This window comes from Vulpes vulpes, chromosome 7 (assembly GCF_048418805.1).
Source record: "Vulpes vulpes isolate BD-2025 chromosome 7, VulVul3, whole genome shotgun sequence".
In the NCBI taxonomy this organism is placed as follows: domain Eukaryota; kingdom Metazoa; phylum Chordata; class Mammalia; order Carnivora; family Canidae; genus Vulpes; species Vulpes vulpes.
This window is the reverse complement of record NC_132786.1, coordinates 56,292,728-56,312,814: the sequence shown is the minus strand read 5'-3', so window position 1 is coordinate 56,312,814 and position 20,087 is coordinate 56,292,728.

Sequence of the window (20,087 nt, the reverse complement as noted above, 5' to 3'; positions counted from 1 at the left end):
AATAATAGTATACTAGTACACTAGATAAGACTTTATTTATTCCACAAATAATACTTAGAAATGTTAATGATTTAAACATTGCTAACTCATGGTCAACTTGTTAGCACTTATAGCTATTAAATATTTTTTTTAAAAAATCTTTAGTGTCTTTATTAAAATTTTGCCTGAGACTTCCCTGAAATTTATTGTTTCTCACATTCGTTAAGTTTGCTAGGATATTTGAAAATTTTTATTCTTTCGTTCAAAGTCTGGACAGCTTGTCCACCTCATGACTTTTTTTTTTAGTATCTTAATTATTCAAATATTTCTAAGAATATTTCCAAATTCTTGCAAGCAAAAACTAGACAGATTCTCCTAGTATCTGATTCTGATTACAATGAAGACATCACTTTTTTAAAATTTTATTGATTTATACATTATGACTATTGGAATAGACATATTCATTTTGTCAAAAACATTAGTTCACACATAACATCATATGCAACATCAACTTGAAATATTTGCCCAACAAACTTATTTTTATGTGTATCACTTTGCTCATGAAACAAAATCAGCTTAAATAAACTCCAGTATTTTTTCTTCAGTACCTAAGCTTCTACTTTCCTTCAATAGAGTTTCTCAGTTGTTTCATGTTTAGCCATTATCTGTTACTCATAATTAGACGTTTATGTTTTTGAATCCTAAGGTAATTGTATTTAACATCTTTTATGCCATGGACCCTTAGGAGAGTCTAACGTAATCTCTAGGCCCTTTTAAACGACTAATCTTGCATCTAAATTGCCAATAACACAATTGCAGCAAGTTTATAAGTACTTATGAATTCTATCCACATACTACTTAGGGTTCAGAGATTGAAGTTTCATGACATCCTTCTTTAAGACTACATCTCTAAAACACTATTACAGCTTTCCTAAAAAATTGTTCTAATTAAATCCATTTCTCAGCAGGCCTTCATTTGACATAACATTATCAATGAATGAAACTTTGATTTCATCTGAATGTCATGGTCAGACATCTCATCAAACTATTCACCAGTACTTTAATTTTTTCTTCCATTTAGATACTGTACAATTCCATCAAACCTGGATGATATTCATAATCCAATTTCCTTATGACCATTCATGGATTGCCAAACATGGTGGGAAAAAGTCATCAAATATTTGATTGAGTTCATGTTATTTTTCATGTTAATCATGTTAATCAATTATCATCTGGGTCCTCCCTGAAGATTAGCAAATCTTCCTTTCCTTTGCCACATTTTAATACACTAGTTGTTCAAAAGTGTTTCTAGTCTTCTTAATGATTTTCATATTTAGAAAATTATTAGTTATTGGTAATCAAAAGAGAAGAGAGATATGGACTTATTTCCATTATATGCACATTCTAACTGGGGACATAGTTGGGAGGAGAAAAACAAGAAAATATAGAGAGTTTATGAGAAAGCAGCTGGAGCTATTCATTCAGTTCTTCAGAAAAGATTTGTTGAGGGTTTACTGTGTGCCAGGTATTCTTCTAGGATATTTTTCTAGGAACAGATTCACTAATAAATAGGATAAACAAAAATGCTCTCCCTGTTGCGGCTTATGTTCAAGTCACACATAGAGAAGGACAGAGTGGGTCTCAGCAGAATGCAAGTCTTTATTTTAGGTGAAAATACAGCATGTTCTGATGATAGTAGCACCAGTCATGGGAAATTAGGAATACGATGTTCCAAGCAGAACTGAAAACTATGGAAAGGCTTTGAGGGCAGTCATAAGCAGGGTGGATTCATGAAGTTCTGTTTGGCAGAATCAGGGTAGGGGAGAAGTGTACAGGACTAAATGAAAGGAAAGAGGAAGCAAGATCACACAGAGCTTTGTGAGGCAGAGCACATAGTTTGGTTTTATTCTAAGTCAATGACAATGTACTAGAAGATCTAAACAGGCTTTTGATAGTATTAGTCTTAAAATTTAAGAGGATTCATTTGATTGTTCTGTACAGAATAGAAATAATTCCCAGCTGTGTGACTGCATACTTCAGTTCATCTCTAAATGAGAGTAGTTAGTAGTTAGATGATTTTTAAAAAATGAATTCATGTGTATATAAAAACATCTTAAACAGTGTATTGTGCAAATCAAGTACTTCATGAGATTAGGTATTAACTAATTTTAAGAAGTCTAGTGAGAGAGAAGAGAGAGCATGTAAAAAGTTATAATATTAATCCAGACTAAAGATCATGGTATTTTGCACTAAAGTGGAAGGTATGGATGTAAAAGCAATTAATTGAATGAAGAATTTTTTTTTTCCAGCAGAGCTGGGGGTGGGAATTGATAGGCTTTGATTGATGGTTATGTCATGCGTGGAAAGGGAGGAATGTAAAGTCAAGGATACTCAGAGGTTTTGTTTTTTTATTTAAACTACTCTATGCTGGTACCATTTATAGGTTGAGGAATACATGGGAAAGGAGATTTAAGAGTTTTGCATGATGGTATATTCATTTTCTTTTTTCAGTATATTCATTTTCAGAACTGTATTGGATGGCAATTGAAATATGTCAGTATGAAATAAAATTTATCAATGTGGAGTTCTGGAAAGTAGTAAAAAAAAAAAAAAAAAGCCACAAATTTTGAAGTTGTTCCTATTTAGAGGCCAAGCAGACAAGGAAGACTCAGTGAAGGAGATTGTGGAGAAGGCAGAGGGTAAGATCAGAGAAAAACCAACATTTCCTGAGGTCTATGTAATGAAAGTATTCCAAGAAGGCAGAGTGGTCAGTGGCATTAAATACAACTGAGAGGTCAAAGAATGGAGAATGGACTAGAGAAGTCATTTATGATCTTGACAAGATAGTCTCAGTTACACTGTGACGAGAGGAGCATGATTGATGTGGATTGTGGAGTGAATAGGAGTTGGGAAATTGGATATAGTAATTACAAACCACATTTTTGAAAAAAACAGGCTTATGTTTATTAAATTTATCATATCCTTCCCTGAGGCTACTAACATATTTTTTAAACTTTATGCCATCATGATGATTTTAAAGGAGGTTGTTTTTATTTTTCACTAACATCTCCTTTGATAATTTGACAAGTATCTCTAATTGGCCTGTTGAAATTGTTCTCTTTAGGGCACAAAATATCTTATTGCCACAGGTTTTTTAATTACTATTTTCTTTATTGCCCTTAAACAGATCAGGAATGTTTGACATTTTGGGAGGTATATATATAAATATATATAGTTTAATTTATTATAAAAAGACCAGAAGTTCTAAGATTAAGTAACCATAATTTATTTTAATTTTTTAAGGCTTTAAGAATGTTAAAAAACAGAAAATGTCTCTAATGTATGGCTACACCTTTATAGTATAATAGTGAATAGCTAAAGAGGCCAAGTAGGTCTAGGCTGAAAGAAGCTGATGGTTGATAATGATGGTGACACATTGAAAGTGCTGATAGATAAAGAAAATGAAATTTGGCTTAGGAAATAGGAAACATTGTTGTTTATATTAATTTATAGAGTTTGGAGGCTGAGATGGGACACTACAGATAGTGATATATACAATGTTCATCTTTTTCATAGAACTATACAATAGTCTGAATTTGGTGTTTGACTTTAAGCAATATTATGAAGCTCTGTATATCATTTTTTTGAAATTATAGAGCTCTTTGCCTTAAATTTTTTTTTCATGGAATGTACTGAGTAATTTAAACCATTAGAAGAGAAATACTCAAGTTTTGGAGCATTGCATTTGTCCATTCCTGCTTCGGCACCGTTGTTTCTGAACAGGAGGGTATAGATGTTGCTATCACTATCTACCTTCATTCCTATTTGTGTCCCTTGGATCTAATTTGATGCAGTGAACTTCTCATCAGTGAAGGAAATTTCTCAGAATTACTAGTTAATTGGGCAAGCTAAGGTAGTTGACTTTCTGTTTCATGACTAACAAAAAGTCTCTTAAGCAATTAAAAGCAAAGCAGGATTACAGGATAGTTATAATGGCTAATATTGACTATGCCAAGAACTTTCCATGCATCATCTCATTCACTGCTCACATCAGTCCCATGAGGTGAACACTCAGTTTTTGTATTTTACAGCTGAGGGAAATGGTACTTAACGAAGTGAAGTATCTTGCCTTATATCATCCAATAAATTACTGGGAAATTCTGCTCAGTAAAGTGGTAGAATTAACTGGAATTCTTGGCTGTTTGAACATGTAGTCCTCACTCTTGAAAATGTTTTCCCATATTGGAAAAACCTTTCTAAGTTCCAGTAATAAATTCAATGTGAAATAAATAAATAGAAATTTGTGAACACTGTATATAGTTAGGGAACGTTGATGGTTATGGGTTTTATTTGTTGTTCATATTGCACAGTTGTGCAATTTTTAAACTCATTCTCTAAAAATAGTGTCTACTATAGGGCCAAATGAATATTTTTGGAATAAACTGAAGGTGTAATTTTTTAATATGAAAAAGTATTCTTGTTTGTCTGATTGATTTTCCTATGTTGTGAAATGGTTACATAATAGATTCAGCTAACATTCATTTTCTCATATAGATACAATAAAAAGAAAAATAATTCTCCTGGAATGAGAATTCATAGGCCTACTTTCAACAACTGTCTTAGATATTATAGAACAGTGTGATTTGTAGTCATCATGTTGTGATTACATCCCTAGTATTTATTTCTCTTATAATTAGAAGCTTGTACCTTTTGACGATCTTCCTCCCCAGTCTCCACCTTTTGTTTATGATAAGCACAAGTCTGATATTTTTTTTCTATGAATTTGTATTTTGTTTGTCTTTATAGATTCCACACATAAGTGAGATTACATAGTATTTGTCTTTCTCAGGCTGATTTCACATAGCATAAGGCCTTCAAGTTCCCTCCATGCTGTTGCAAATGGTAGGATTTTCCTTTTTTATGGCTGAATAATATTCCTGTGTGAATGTGTGCATAGTATATGTATGTATGTGTGTGTACACCACAACTTCTTTACCATTTATCCACTAATGTTTCTCTTTCTTCCATCCCCAAATCAGCATTTGTTTTCTCTTGCCTTTTTGGTAATGACCATTCTAACAGGCATGAGGTGATATTTCATTGTGGGCTTAATTTTCATTTCCGTATTGACTAGTGATGTTGAGCATCTTTTTATATATCTGGTGGCTTTGTATATCTTCTTTGGAGAAATATCTGTTTACCTCCTTTACACATTTTTTTAAATTGGGTTGTTGGTTTTTTTTTTTTTCCTTTTGAGTTGTATGAGTTCTTTATGTATGTTGGGTATTAACCCCTTTCCAGGTATATGGTTTGCAAGTATTTTCTACAATTCCATAGATTGTCTTTTTACTTTGTTGATGGTTTCTTTTGCTGTGCAGAGGCTTTTATTTTGATAAGGTTCCACTTGTTTATTTTTGATTTGTTGCTGATGCTTGAGATGTCATGTTCAAAAAATCATTACTAAGACCCATGTCAAGGAGCTTTCTTCCTGTGTATGTGTGTTTTGTTTGCTTTTTTTGTAGGAATTAGGGTTACACTTAAGTCTTTAATTCATTTTGAGTTAGTTTTTGTGAGTGGTATAAGATATGGGTTCAGTTACATTCTTTTGCATGTGATTATCCAATTATCCTAGCAGCACTCATTGAAAAGATTATCTTTTCTTCATCGCATATGCTTCACTGTCTTGTCAGATATTATTTGTCCATATATGTTTAGGTTTATTCCTGAGATCTCAATATTTTTTCAAAATGTTGGTATATTTTCTGTTTTTATGCCAGTACCATAGTATTTTGACAGCTATAGCTTTGTAGTGTAGCTTTAAATCAGGATGAATGAAGCCTGCTTTGTTCTTTGTCAGGATTTCTTTGGTTATTTGTATTCTTCTGTAGCTCTATACAAACTATAGGAGTGTTTTTTTTTTTCCTACTTCTGTAAAAAAATGCCATTGGAAACTTGAAACTTGATAGGGATTAAATGGAGTCAATAGATAGATTTTGGTACTATTGACATTTTAATAATATTAATTCTTTCAGTCTGTGCACACATAATACATTTCCAATTATTTGTGTCTTTCTTAATTTCTTTATACCAATGTCTTATAGCTTTCAGAGTAAATCTCTTTCACTCTCCTAAATTTATCTCTAATCACTTAATTGTTTTTTTGATGCTATTGTAAATGGGATCAGTTTTTTCCTTTTTGGGGGGAAAATTGTCAGTGTATAGAAATACTACTGACTTTTATGCGTTAATTTTGTATTCTGCAACTTTACTAGATGTATTGATTTAGATCTAACAGTTTTAATGTCAAATCTTCAGGATTTTCTACATATCAAATGGTCCTCTGCAAACAGAGGCAATTTTACTTCTTTCTTTCCAATTTTGATGCATTTTTATTTTCCTTGCCTGATCACTCTACCTAGGATCTACACAGTACCATCTTTTTTGTTTTTTTACATGCATGAAGAATTTTGTTTTTCAATAACTGCTACCAAATGTTTGTAAAGACCCTACTTTGCTGGGTAGAAAGGATAGTGTACTTACCAATCAGTGACCTCTAAGTCTATTCTAATAACTCTCCCATCAATTCTAGCTTAAACTTTGAAACTTTATTTAAGACCATTTAAAATGTCCTCTCAAGGAGCCCATGTCAAATTGTCCACAGTGAATGAACTGTTACCTGCAGAAAGACCTGAGGAGGGGGAATGTTTCTTGGTATCTCAAAGGTAGACTTTCTTTGTTATTGTGGAGTAAAATGCTATTCTTTGATGTGACCTATTAAAAGGCAATTGCACTCACAGTACCATCTTGAATAGGAATTCTGAAAGTGAACACCATCGTTTTGTTCTGTTTTTCTTCCCGGATCTTAGAAGAAAAGCTTTTAAACTTTCAACATTGAGTATGATGTTAGCTGTAGGCTTATCCTATGTCATTTTTATTATGTTGAGATATGTTTCTTTTCTGCCTAATTTAAGAATTTTCATCATTAATGGATTTTTCAAATGCTTTTTCTGCATCTATTGAGATAAGCATATGATTCTTTGATTCTGTTCATGTGATGTATCACATTGATTTATTTGCATATGTTGAAATATCCGTGCATCTCAGAGATACACCCCACTTGATCATGATGAATAGTCCTTTTAATATGCTACTGAATTTGGTTTGCCACTATTTTGAGAATTATTCATCAAGGATATTGGCCTATAGTTTTCTAGTAGTGGGTTTTTCCTTTTGATATCAGGATAATTCTGGCCTTGTAAAATGAGTTTCTTTGGGTTTTCTTGGAAGACTTTGAGAATAGTGTCAATTCTTCCTTATGTGTTTGGTAAAGTTCACCAGTGAAGCCACCTAGTCCTGAGCTTTCCTTTGATAGGAAATCTTTGATTACTGATTCAATGTCCTTAGTAGTAATTGGCCTATTCAGATTTTTCTATTTCTTCCTATCCAATTTGATAAATTGTAAGTTTCTAACAATTTCTTCATTTCTTCTAGGATGTCTAGTTTGTTTGTGTTCAGTATTATTACTACTTATAATCCTTTGAATTTCTTTAGTAATCACTGTAATATCTCTTTTCTCATATTTTTCTTTTGTTAGATCCTCTTTTTTAGTTTGGTTATTCTAGCTAAGGGTTTGTCAAGCTTGTTTATCTTTTCGAAGAACCAACTATTAGTTTGATTTATATTTTCTATTGTTTTTCTGTTCTCTATATCATTTATTTCTGTTCCAACCTCTATTATTTCCTGAACTTTGAGTTCCCAGATCTAAATATGCCCCCAGCTTGGTTCTGTAGATGAGCAAAGCTTCAGATAGGTAGTGGCTGCTGTGAAGTGCTCCACAATGGTGGAGAGACCTGCCTGTACCTCCTGGATTTTCCTTTCCAGTTGGAAGAACAAGAGTCACAGGGGAGACATCTCCATGTGATGCTCTGCTGGCCTGGGGGAAGGGCAATGAGGTCAAAGCATAGCCTCTTCTATTTCCTTCTAATGCAATCTGTCTTGGTCTCTGTGGTGTAAGGGGGTGCTTCAGCCTCACCCCTGGTTGTAGGATTCTCTCAGTGCTGTCTTATTCTTGAATAGTTGTTAGTCATTCTTCTTGTGGGGTGGGAGCTAAGTCAGGAACAACCACATCACTACCTTTGTGATATCAATCTCTATTTGTCATCACTAAAGACTTCCTTGATATGTTTTTCTCTAACAGTTCTTTTTCTATTACAAAAATTTCACCCATTGAATTAACATTTGTTTCATTGTCTCAGTTAGCATTGGATATCCTATTTAGGTTTTTATTAAAAAGTAATAACTCAGGATAGCTTCTCCCAAAATAATTCTTTCAAGTTATTTTGAAATTTGCTTAAGACCCCAATACCTTGACTTGAAGATGGCACAAAATCTATTTCTCCTTTGGAATACTTTATTGGATCATCCTGTGAGTTTTCTGAAAACCAAAACCTGCTCCTGAGTGGGCAGGTTACTGGGTCAGCTTACTGTTGATACTTGTCCTTATTCCTTGTGATCCTTGACACCACACTGAATGTTACCCCCACTTGTTTTTCTGACCTAGTTAACCCCCCCTGCATTGATGTCACAGCATCCTGGTTTTTGGACCTAGGGAGCATCTATGAGGGATACACCTATAGTGCTCTGCTCTAAATAGAATGCCAAACTAGCTACACTTGACCCTTAAATAACACAGGTTTGAATTATGTGCATCCATTTATACACAGATTTTTTTTCAGTAAATGTATATCCAGTCCTATAAATGTATCTTTCTCCTTATGATTTTCTTAATATTTACTCTATTGTAAGAATACAGTATATAATGCCCATTACATGCAACTGTGTGTTCATTCACCATTTATGTTATTGGTAGGGCTTCTGGTAAATAGTAGGGTATAAGTAGTTAAATTTTGAGGGAGTCAGAAGATATACATGGGTGACTTTGGGGGGTTGGCACTCCCAATCCCTGCATTGTTCAGCAGTCAACTGTATCTTCAATCAATAGTGGTAGTATTAAAAATTTAAACCTTTATCTATCAGTTTCCAAGCACAGAATTTTAACTAGTACATTTTATGACCTCCATGTTTTTAAGGAGATCCTAGTTCAGCAGTACACAGTGAGCAGCCTTAGTCTTCCAGGAGGTAAAATGGGATTTGGGGGATTGGGAAATGGCAGTTGGATATTGAAAGAATAACATTTCAGAAGCTGAAACTCATTTATTCTACTCAGTACTACTACCACTGATCCTCAAATGAGAGACTCTTCTTTCCCAAACTTTTAGTCAGAGACCTGAAATAATTGCGTTTGGTGAGGGAGAAAACAAATCATAAGTGATAGGTACAAAAAATAATTTTCTCATTATGAAGCTGCTCTTTTCAAGATTTGATTCGTTCATTCATGTGAGACACGTGGAGAAAGGCACAGAGACACACACAGACACAGGCAGAGGGAGAAGCAGGCTCTCTGTGGGGAGCCCCATGCAGGACTTGATCTCAGGACCCCAGGATCACAACCCAAGCCAAAGGCAGACACTGAATCACTAATCACTGAGCCACCCAGGTGTCCCTGAACTCATATTTCAGAGTCAGTTCTCTTTAGCCAACATATTACTTGTTTTCTGTGCAGAAGGTGTCCACTTCTCTTTTAGCCTCATCCTTGACTTCCCCACGGAAAACACATTCAATATTCCTACTTTGTTACTTCTAGAAAATATGCATTTGGCTTTTGTATGTACACTGATTCAAAATTATTATGTTATGTAATGAACAAGTTTGTCTCCATAAAGGATTCCTAGTCACGTGAGCACCTTTACCATGTGGATGTATAGGTCATGATCCTCTTTTAAAATGGAATAACATCATGTATGTTGTTTGTATTTTTAATTTCCAAATGTTTGAATTCTGTTTCTTTTTCGCCACAAGAAAATATTAATTCAAGTCAATTAAAAACAAGATTTGGCCCTGTGCTGAGTAGAAACTTACCTAATAGTAACTTACTTAGTGCCCTTGTGAATACAGCTTTCTAATACACCACCAGGGAGTAGATTCGACTTTGTGATAATTTGGATTATTAGGTATTTAAAAAATAAAACCTCAGCTAGAATTGCACTTTCAATACAAACAACATTCTATTATGTTGTCAGCTCCCTAAGGAGAGTTACCCTTTATTAACTGGAAGTACCTTTTCCATTTACACAATTGATGTTCAAAAAAGAATTTTAGATAATGATAGTAAGAGTGTAATAAAGGAAAGGTTAATACCTGTATCTATGTAAAAATGTTTTGAGACGTGTACGATTTGGGGAGAATGAAAAGTCCCAGTCTCTGATGCTAGAAGGAGCTGGTTTTGAATGGATGAAGGTTATTTCATTATTTCTTGTTCAGCCCAACTATGGCTTTGGAGCACTCCGGTAGGAAGAAAGGTGCATGGAAATATTTATCAGTCTGATAAGAGTCTATTTAAGTTGGAGGTTCATTTTTTATATTGCTACTGTAGAAATTCAGTTAAGTGCAAGATCTAGTGATGGGGACAATAAAGAATGATGGGAAATTTGCATTTTCTTTCACTTTTCTTATATTTTTCTATAAACACACAGATAAAGCATAATTTCATATAAGAAAAGGAAATAGACTTTCTCTTGCTTTGAATTCTGTGTCAAAATCATCATAAAGCATGCTTTGGCCCATGCAGTTTGACACTGACTTGCAAATACTTTTAGCAACATATTTTTTAGTCTTTGATCTTGATTCTATTACTAGAATCTAGAATCTTTTGATTAGAATCTAGAATCTTTTGATTGTGTTACTGGCAAAAACATATTCTTTCACTAAAAACTACTCACAAAATTGCCTTGAGTATTAATTTTCCTTTTCCTAATCTCTAAGATATTGTAGAAGAAATGTGCAGCATAAATGAAAGGTGTGATTATATTTGGTCACCTGACTGGGTTTGTTTTTTCTTTCATTTTTTGCAGTATTAAAAAGAAAACATGATATACTAAGGAAAGAAAGCTAAAACTTAAAATATTCTCCCAGTATTTAAGGGAGAATGAAAATGGATGCATAAGAAGAAAGGTGAATAAGTTGGTAATTTTATTAAACTAAGTTGAAACCACTTAAGCTGAATTTTACCTTTTATATAACCTGTTCCCTATAAATGTCAGGGAATTCTCATATACATACTTGTGAGGTAAAGGGGTAAAGTGTAGTACTATTTATGTAGAAGGCAATAAAGTCCAGAGATGTTGGGATGAGTTGCCCAAGGTCACACAGATGGTGTGTGGCAAACAATCTAGGTCTTCTGATTCCAAAACCAAGTGCTATTTTTATTAACTACAGCTGCTACCTCACCGTCTAAATTTGGGGGAATAATTGGGAATAATTGGGATTATTGTTAGTGTATCTTACATATACATGGAACTCTAATTCTGTGTGTTTCCCCACCATTAAAACCAAACGGTAAAATATGTTCATCCTTCCCAGGGATATTTTTGGATTTGGGAATTTTAAGCAAACAAGTAACTTGAAAAGTATGATAATAGGAATTGCTGGTTGACTTTTACTCTTGCTACAGGCAGCAGTTTGGCAGGTGCACAAAAGTCTTGATGAGACTGTCTTATTAAATTATAGGGCCAATTAGTGCACCTAGATATATTTTGACTGGTTTTGCACCTATGGAAACTATAAATTGTAATTGGCTGTTGATGGTTATTACTTACTGTGTCTGGGACTGATAACCACACATTGTAATTTCATATAAACAATAAAATAATTATAACCCAATAACCAAGGTGATTGATTCAGCAATAGTCTTTTAGAAGTACCATAGATATTTTTCCCAAGAGATTATAATGACCTTGACTTCATTTAATAAGATATTTAAATAGTTCAAGAAAACGCATTCATTTTTATTATCCACACCGTGCCTAAGACAAATAATCCATTTTCCATTCATGAGTTTTCGGAGATACAAAATCAGTTGTGGAACTGCAGACTGAATTTTTATGACCACAGAGAAAATAGGCATTAAAAGAGAAACAAAAAATCTGTTAACTCCCTATAAGCAGACAAATCTTAGTATCAAGAGAGACTGGGGGAATGGTACTGGTTCAGTCTTCCAGTTTAAGAGGCCCTGATAGTTTTTCAAAGATAATGACTGTTAGCAACAAGAGAGAAACTCTTTATACTGACACTTATTTAAGAATAAGTGGTAATGTTAGATGCCTAGTAGGTGAGCTAGTTCTTTAAAAATCTGTTGTCAGCATTACTGTATGTGGCTTTCTGATCTTCTCTGGTCCATGGCTGATAAGAACAGACTCTCTTTGTTCAAAAGCCCTGTTTCTTTGTTTCTAGTCTTTTTTTTTTTTTTTTTTTTTAAGATCATATGTACCTCACATCATCAAGAACCTTTATGCATGTTATACAGATCAGTGGCTTTCAACCTGGGTCATATATCAGAATGACTGGACAGGCTTATTTCCATAGACTCCAAGAGGAGTTTTAGTTTTTGTTTTAGATTGGGAATGGGGCCTGATGGTATACACGTCTACACTAATAATAATCCCAATTATTCCCAATTATCCTCCCAAATTTAGATGATGAGGTGGCAGCTGTGGTTAATAAAAACTTCCTAGAGGTTTTTAATGATTCTGGTCTAGAGCCCACCATTTGATAATTACTGGTATAGAGTAATAGTGACCAGCAGGGTCTCTAGCACGAACCTATCTAAATCCAGATTGAATTCTATCACTTGATAGCTGGTTTACCTTCAGTGAATCTCTTTGAATCTTCTTGTGGATTAGGGATTAGTTTCCTGATCTGCACTGTGGGTCTAATACTAGTACTTATCTCATAGAACTATCCTAAGATAGTGGTAGAAACAGAGGAAACAACTAATACATTACTTATTGTAATTATTTTCACAGATCCATTTGACTCTCTCCTCAAGAGAGAGAAAATGCTATTTTCTATTTTATTAATCGATATACAAAGCTCACTATGAGTCCACTGAATATGAGGGAGATGACATCTGGATATATGTACAGTTGACCCTTGAATAATGGGGGATTTAAAGGTACCAGCCCCACCCCAAGCAGCTGACAATCCATCTGTAACTTTTGACTCCCCAAAATGTAACTACTAAAATCCTACTGTTGACTGGATTGACATAAATAGTAATGATTACATACTTTGTTTCTTATATGTATGATACTCCATATTCTTAAAGTAAGCCATAGGAAAATAAAACATTATTAAGAAAGTCATAAGAAAAAGAATACATTTACAGTACTGAAAAAAAACCCACATATCAGTGAACTCTGTGTCGTTCAAAGGCAACTGTATTTACCTTTAGCAAAAATATTTTAAGAATACTTTGATAAACTGGTATGCATTCAGGGACAGTGAAGGGATTTAAAATGTCGCATGAGGGGTGGTTGGAGGCATTGCTAGAGAGGGGAATCCATATTGGAGACACCCTGTGTTAGAGAAACCAAACAACATCATACAGAACAGAGATGCTCTCTTATGTATATTCCAAAGTTTGCTTTTATATAACATTTTATCAACTATACTTTTATGAAAGTGTGTGTTACTCTCTGTTATTATAAATTCCTTGTTGGTCTCAAAAAAGGAAATGAGTGACTCTTTATTAAAAACCCTGGAGAAAATGTGCTATGTCACATAAAAGGCTGGGTTAGGCAATCTTTTGGGGTCTTTGTGTCTCTAAAACACTGATTCATTGGTCCTACGAACTTGCTCTTACCTTTGGCCCCATAGATGATGATTCCATATGAAAGACCATATTTGAAGTCTAGGTGATTATGATGGAGTTATATATGGCAACAATATTTGTTGATTTTATTCAAGAAAATTTGTCTACATGGCCCCACAAGAAATGGAATCTTGATTATGTCAGTCCTGCTGCTTGAATACCAGTCTGGGGCTATTGTACTGAGCTGTGACAAATTGGACTGTCCATAATTTTCAATCACTCCTGATTGTACTATTGTTGTGTGAACATGGACTGCATTATCTTAGTGCCACCACCTGGCTCGCCACAATGCAAAGCTGCTGTTACAGCAAAGACAAGACGAAGGCCGGCTGGTGAATAGGCTTTTCTGAAACAGACGGTGAGGAGAGAAGCAAGGACTAATGATTATGGAGGTGACTCTCCTTGAGGAATACTCCCTCTCACCAAACATTGCTATTAAAAGTACGTTTTTCCTCTGTGAAGCATCAACCGATGAATGTTTGGTGCAGAATTCATTCAGTGTATTTCACACTCTTGCCAAATAACACTCACGTTTTCTGTTTGCCTCTAGACAAATGATTGTATGTTAAATGGTAAAACTTTGCATGCTACACGGCATGGGTAGATGTTAAGCAATAAGCAGTGAAGGCAAGTATTGAAAGGAATCTCAAGGAATACATTAGCATCAGAGAAAAGGGCATGGAATCAGGTAGATGTAGTTTAGTGTCTGTTCTTTTACTTATTGCTGTTTGGACCATGGAAGATTCCTATCCTTGGTTTCCTGCCCCTATAATAGTGGTGAAGTATGCCCTGAGCTGATGGTGTTTTGTATGTTCTAGGTGAAAAAATCTCCATGAGCTAGGGAATGAGGTGCCCCCTTTGACAGGTAGACTTTTACATCCCCTCCCACACACAAGAATACTTGGCAGGTAAAAGCAGTAAACAGCAGAATGGCTTCTAGATACACAAGATTTGCTTGAAACCTGATTGAATGCATTGGGCGTCTACAGAAAGAACGTGTCTGCCAAAAGACTAGGTACGCAAGGGAAGCCCAGGAAGATTTGTACCCAGGTTTTGTTTATGGAACTGGGAGTGAAGTGCAATTATCATCAACTACCATTTTTCCATTTTAAACCAAAGCCTTTTGTGGACATGGTTCTAAACATTAACAGTATTTTGTTTCAATTCAACCTTCAGCAAATACCATTTGATGACAAGTGTTATTTCCTGTGTAGGTCTGGGTATCTGAGACTATTAGTCCCTGTTATGGTTACAATTATCATTTTAAATGAGAACTTGTGGATTTGGCTAATGAAAGGCAACCTGAGAGACTCGTCTTGCTGTGTGCTATTAAGATGTCTGAGCCTGCAAGGATGAGAGCCAAACCTTGCATAAATTCGCCCGCATGACACGTTTTACCCTCTGAGGCCCTTTGGAAGATAGCTTGCCAGCTTCTTTTGAAGGGAATACCCCTGGACATCAGCTTCCCTGCGTGCTGAAATTCTGAAAACTCTTAATCTACCTGTGTTGGTTCGAGACTTAGAGGCAATGCTAATGAATCAAGTGAGACTTAATGGGCATTCTTTATTAAACTTAACAAATATTGTTAAATAGAGACTTCTGAATTTAAGTATTCTATTGTATCTGAGACAGATTGTTCAATGGACACTGTAATAAGGGCAGTTACAGAAGGACTCTCCAAGTGAATCCGTGAAGTGGTAACCATATTTATGGAATAGGATGGCACGTGTCAGGAACTATTCAGGCTACTTTACATATATTAACTCAACCCTCAAAGCAATCATGTGAAGTGAGTTGTCATAGTCTCCCCGGTAGGGAAGTAAGCCACAGTAAGGTTAAAATAATTCACACAAATGTTTAGCAAGGAGTGTGGTAGAGACGCTGTGCTACAAGCACTCCAGAGTACTGTGGGACGTTAGGGGATTTTCAGAGATTAGAGCTGGATTTTACATCTACCTCCCAACTCTTCATGCCAATAGGACATCTGCATTATTGAGAATGCAATATGCCCAGCTAAAAGAGAACTCTGTGCTTAGCTCTGATCTTTCTCCCTGGGTGTGACTACATTCTGACCAATGGTAGCAAGACATTCAATGGTTGACATTCGAGAATAGCACGTTAAAAGGCAGATAAGTACTTGGTCAAATAATTGTACGTGTGCTCCTATGAACATATGTCTTCCACTGCCCTTCATCTTTTTTTCCTTTTGGCTGAAATGCAAGTGGGAAGGTAGAAGCTTCAGCAGTCATTTTGGATCTCAAGGTGACCTCAAGGGTGACAGTCATGCTGGTATGGTTATATAGAAAGAGCTTGATCTCTGAGGAATAGAAACTTCAGTATCAAACCCAGGTATGTTTCACTGGGCCTCTTTTTCCTTGATAGAATAAACCTTGGTGTATTTAAACCAGTTGTAGGGATGCCTGAGTGGCTCAGTGGTTTGGCGCCTGCCTTCTGCCTAGGGCGTGATCCTAGAGACCAGCAATCAAATCCCATGTCAGACTTCCTGTGTGAGGCCTGCTTCTCCCTCTGCCTGTCTCTCTCTCTCTCTCTCATGAATAAATAAATAAAATCTTAGAAAAATAAACCAGTTATACTTTGAGTATTCTGTTATAGGGTTTTATTTGGCTGCCTAACATCCTCTTTCCCTACTTATCTTTATCCTCTTCCATGGCTATTTTGTCTTAATGGAACTTGAGTTTGGTAGTATTTCAGGGCACTTTTATAAAGGTAGAATGGCCTTCCCTGGGGCTTAAGGAAAGAAATCACATAATGTTCCCAAACTGGAAATTGTGTGAACATAAAAGGAAGCTCTATTTATAATTATGTTTGTACATTGAGCCAAGACTGCCTTTGGTAACCCAGTGTATAAGGTCACTCTAGGCTTGAAGATGGGGAGACTTAAAAAAAAAAAAGAAGATGGGAAGACTGAAGAAAGAGGGCGAATGATAGTCTAATAATGATAAAGATGTAGAGAAATAGAGAAGGACTGATTTCTTAATATGTTTAATATGTTTAATTTCCACAGTGCTTTGTAGTTTCAGGGGCCGTAAGTATGATAAAGATTAGATGCTGATAACGGTGCTCACTATGGTTGTTATTATTATTACAACGATGATTCCAATTATGATCTGTGAAGGCCATTCAGTACGAACACCAAGTTTCAAAGGGAGCTGATGGAAAAACAAACCTTAAAAGAAATTTCAGAATTTTGCCAATCCTTTGCTCAAACAATGCATCAGGGGCAGATAGGAATAAGTGAATCTGCTAGTTACCATTTCTTTTCCCAGAAAACCGTATGGGGTCTAGGTAAGCTTTAAATAGACATGCAATTCAAGTTGATGATTAGCCTGCTGATGATCAGGTTGCTGCTAGAATTCTGAGTTTCAGCTTTTTATGGCTAAAATGTGGGGTTTTCTCAGTGGCTCACAATATTGTAAACTCAAGCAGCAAAGTGAACAAACAGGTAACTTCTCCCTGAAGTCTCCTAAATTAGCTGAACAAAGGCCACGGAAGCAGAAAATAAGAGCAGGTCTGCGTGAAGGATTCTTAGTTGGAGTGCTGGAAAAGTATGGTAATCCAGCAGTTTCTTGACGATGGACTTGTGGAGGAAAGTGATAGGCCCAGTGGGAATGCAAGAAGAGAATAGACACCGGTGGCTGATGGTAGAGCCAACTGAAGAAAAAAAAAGTCTAATTACTCAATCGAAAGAAAGAGAACCACAATATGAAAACTGAAAGAGGAAAACAATTTAGGATATTTTTCCTCTGGTGGGCAGAAGCTCAAATAGAAGAAAGTCTCTCCTTTTGAGTATACCTTGGTTGGTGATTCAGAGTAAGAAAAAAAATAGACTTTACTGAGACTTCTAAAAGAATTTCTCCATTGTGATGCTGAAGCAGAAGGCCAAAAAGAAAGGAAGAAGTTGTAGGAGCATAACACCCACAGGACAACAGGTACCCAGCAATAACGAAAAGCAACACAACCGTGAAGACTATAGTATCTTCAGGATGAACACCTGCCTAGAAACTCCATTTCCAATGAGAAAAAAAAAAAAATCTACTCATTAAATTGTGTACAAGATGCCAGAGACACCGTCTTCAGATGGTCTGTCATCCTTGGGGATTAGTCATGGATAAGGTGACCTCTACTTAAAATTTTGATTTTGCTCCCTGTCATGACATGCTTCCAAGCTTATTTTGTTTGCCTTTAAGTGAGATAGAAGTAATCTGTTTATATATAACATGTCAATGACAGAAGATTAAGCCCCAATCTGGGCGTATGTTGCCTAGAGAAGTGAACAGAAGCTAGGTATTTTGAGTAGCATTGGGGGAAAAGGACAAAAGCAGAAATTAAGTTTACTATCTTACACTTCGCTTTTATATGTATATAAAAGCAAAAAAATTATATGTATAGTTTATATATATATAATTTGTCTTAGCTTCTAAATAATACATATATACATATTTTAAAAACAAAGATAGAAGTTAATGTACAAAACCATTTTAAGATGTTCCACATTTTAAAAATTTACTAGATGTTGAAACTAGAGAATTGGTTCATTTTTTTAATCTCTCATAATTTTAATCTTTTTTGTTAGAACCAATAAATCTACACCCATTCTTCCCAATAAAATCTTTTAGTTTTCTTATTTTTTGCACTCATTTATTTTTTATTTTCAATGTTATTTGATATATGCTAATGAGAATGTTTTATATGTAATAGAACATAATCTAAAAATGAGTGATAAAAATCAATGCTCAACCTCAGAGCTAGAATTATTGCATTCCTCTGTGTTCCTCATTCTCTGACTCCCTCAAAAGATAACCACTGTCCTGAAATTTGCGTTTAATTTGTAGTGTCAATGAAAAACACAATTTTATTGCATATGTACGTATTCCTACATAAAATGTTATTAGTTTTACTTTTAACCTATATAATAATTGAATTATACTCTATCTGGATAATCTCCTAGATTAGCATTTTTTCACTGTATATTACATCTTGGAGAGTTGCCTATGTTGTGTGTAGCTGTGGGACATTCCTTTTCACTACTGTAAAATTTAACCCCTGGCATGGACCATAGTGTATACATTTTTCTGTTGAATAATATTTTTGTTCTCAGTTGATTTTGTTTTTCATTATGAACGATTCTGCTCGAAACATTTTTGTGTAGATCTTGTATTTCACACATTACTAATGTTTCTTAGGGGATAAACCTAGCGTTGGAAATTTGTTATTCTGGTGTGCATGAATATCTGACTTTAAGGATAATTCTGTATTGCTTTCCAAGGTGGCTGTATCTACTTAGGCCTTTCTTAAGAGGATTTAGGACTTCTGGTTCATTTATGTAACTTCAACACTCGTTTTTTTCAGTTTTTTTTTTTAATTAAAATTTTTATTTATTTATTTGAGAGTGAGAGAGAGTGCGTGGGCAGGGGGCAGGGGCAGAGGCAAAGGGAGAAGCAGGCTCTCCACTGAGCAGGGAGTCCAAAGCAGGGCTGGATCCCAGGTCCCTGAGATCATGACCTGAGTAAACAGCAGATATTTAACTAAGACACCCAGGAACCCCAGTATTTTCAGTTTTCTTAATTTTAGATATTTAATAGATATAAAATTGTACCTCAAGGTTACTTTAATTTGCATTTTCTTTTTTTTTTTAAGATTTTATTTTATTTATTTTTTTCATGAGAAACACAGAGAGAGGCAGAGACACAGACAGAGGGAGAAGCAGGCTCCATGCAGGGAGCCCGATGTGGGGCTTGATCCCGGGCCTCCAGGATCATGCCCTGGGCCAAAGGCAGGCGCTAAACCACTGAGCCACCCAGGGATCCCAAATGTGTATTTTCTGATTACTGAAAAAAGTGAGCAAAAATTTACCTAATTGATATATATAATTTTAAATATAAAACATATATCCTTTGTGATTTCTCTTTTATAAGCCTGTTTATTTATATCTTTTGAAAATTTTACATAAGTTTGTTTTTAAGATTTTTCTCATATGGCTTGGCTTATTATACTTGCATAATGAGCAAGGTGGTTCCTGAGCAGGCCCAAACTGTCTTGACAGGACCAGAAGGGCAATGGTTTGGGGCATCTTAAGTTGGTTAGAGTGTGAGCCACGCTGAACTTTCTCCCTGCCCAGGCTCTGTGTGTGTGAACATCCCACCCATGTGTGGGGCAAGAGGAAGAGGAGGGTGGGGGTGAAAGCTGTCAGCAGGGAAACATCAAATATGGATGCAGATTCATATTATAGGTCATCAGGACAAGACCCCACTTCATGAGTCCATATGGTGGGCAGCCGGTCTCCGTGCTCATCATGGATAGCCTCCTTTCCTGCGTTCCT